Source organism: Ixodes scapularis, unplaced genomic scaffold (genome assembly GCF_016920785.2).
Source record: "Ixodes scapularis isolate PalLabHiFi unplaced genomic scaffold, ASM1692078v2 PGA_scaffold11__112_contigs__length_91849675, whole genome shotgun sequence".
NCBI lineage: Eukaryota > Metazoa > Arthropoda > Arachnida > Ixodida > Ixodidae > Ixodes > Ixodes scapularis.
In genome coordinates, this window is record NW_024609837.1 from 41,286,629 (window position 1) to 41,289,088 (window position 2,460).

Sequence of the window (2,460 nt, forward strand, 5' to 3'; positions counted from 1 at the left end):
ATCGGGACTACTATTGAATATTTCCATTTTTCTGGAAAGACACCACTCTGTATAGACAAGTTAAACACTTTTTCAAGAACAGGAGCAAAACATTCGGCACATCCTTTTAGAACGAAGTTGGGAATACCATCTGAACCTGTGGACAGTTTAGAATTCAGCTTTCCAATAGCTAAAAGCACTTCGTGAACAGTACATCTAGTAAAAGGTAAATAGTCATCAAAAGTAGTATTACATGTCATGGGTAAAGGGGTGTTGACATTGGAAAAGCATGAACTGAAATGATGCGAAAACAACTCACAAACAGATTTTGGGGACGTTTCAATAAGTGACCCGTTGCTCAGCGTTATATCGTTAAAGTTCTTCGTGGTATGCCTTTTCACATAGCGCCAGAATTCTTCTGGTCGCTTGTTCAGGTTACGCTCCATCTGCCTGCGGTAGTGATATTGGTCGTTAGCAAGAAACTTTTTTGTTAATTCACGACAGATGCTAAATCTTTTATACCATAAGCCGAGCCTCGTTTTTTTATATAATCTGTGGTAACGTAATTTTAATCTCAAGTAATATCGCAAATCTTTGGAAAACCACTTAGGGTACTTCTCTGGGCGGTTGGTGCGCTGGGGAACAAACAAGTTCATGGCATCATTGACTACCGCTGTGAAACTATCCACCATCGAATCTACGTCAGAGCATTGTAAGACATCAGTCCAATCATATTGTTCAAAATATTTGTATAAACTAAAGTAATCGCCAGCGCTGTACGCGTACCGTAGTGCAACAGACGAAACCCTTGACCTTAGAAACATAGAAAACGAAACCGTAAGGGGAGGATGATAAGCATCAGGGGTGACCAGCGGATCGTCTACACGAGCCACTTTCGAAGTAGGAATGTTAGATAAAACCAGATCAAGAATGTTACCGGAACAGTTCACGAACATGTTGTGTTGTGTAAAATCATTAAAATCTATGAAGTTAAACAAACAAGACGCTTTTTGACGTGTGCAGGAGCTTTTACTGTTAATACGACCATTAATCCAGTCAACTTTCGGTAGATTAAAATCCCCGTATAGTTGCACGCGATATTTAGTAACGTCTATTTTATTTTCAAGAAAATTAAAGTGGCTTACAAAGAGAGCCGCATCTGAAGCGGGAGGGAAATAATATGCTCCAATTAGAAAGTTGAACCCGTCACCAGACGGTATCTCGACCCAGACGGATTCTTGATAGGTTTCCAAATCATTTCGCCTATGTGCATTCAGTGATTGTTTGCAAGCTATCAATACACCACCTCCAGATTTTATCCCAGAAGTATAATCACGATCTCTACGAAACACAGTAAAGGCAGGTGTAAAATATTCACTATTCGCAATGCCGTCATGAAGCCATGTTTCTGACAATATGACAATATCATAATCGGTACCTAGCAGATTGGACATAAATTCATCCAATTTTGTTCTAAGGCCGCGGACATATTGATAGTATACGTTAAGATTTCGAGCCATGAGTACCTTCGGATAAACTTTCCGCTGCAACCACGTAATGCCGGGAATTAGGTAACCTCCCCAAAAAAGGGCGAAAAAAATAGCCACCTGTCCAGACGTCTGAGTTATTTAACACTTGCAACGACTCCTCGTCAACGGCAAGATGGAACGAGTTATACGTGGGGTATTTTGTTTTAAGTTGCGTGTAAATCACTAGCTTGTCCCCGATAACAGTTGATACTATAGATTCGACGTCAGTGACGCTAGTGGATGGGTCCAGGCGGGACACAAACAAGCCTTTGGAAGGTGGTGCGCGAGGCACCGCTTTGACGGTGCAATTCTTGGCTTGACCAAATGAGGCCTGAGGCCTTGGACGGCGCTCCTGGTTAGCTCGCGGGAAACCCGCGTTGTGGGCCATGCTGGTAGACTCACCGTTGCCTGGAGGTGCCGACGAGAACGGTGCCCTCTGAGCTCCAACATTCCCAGGATTATCGCGGGATAGTCCCCATGGTGGGGCTAGGGGCCGGGGAGCCAACGCCACAGACGCATAGGATGGTTTCGCCGGCGGCGAGCCGGCGGGTGCCGCGTCCTCGGGGGAAACCGCGATTGCTTGTTGCGCAGCTGTCTGGCTCACAACCGCTTGGCGAAGTTGAGCGACTTCTACCCGAAGCGCACTGTTGTCCGCACGTAGAAGCTTGATCTCGGCCGTCAAAATATCCAGCCGAGACGTTAGCCTCAGCAGCAGGCCATAGACTTCTGACGAAACTGCAGCCTGTGAAGTGTCAGCGCAGTCCCCTCCGTTGATGCTGAATCCCGTCTCGCCATCGGTGGGCGTCGCTCCGCTGTCATCAGCTTGTTCGAATTAGAGCGCAGCTTGCGCACCTTGGCGAGGGAATCATGTGACCCCTCCAAGGTCACGTGGCCACCCCTCTCCCCCGATAACACGTGAACCTCAGTACCCTTCCCTCCTCCTCCTCAAGAG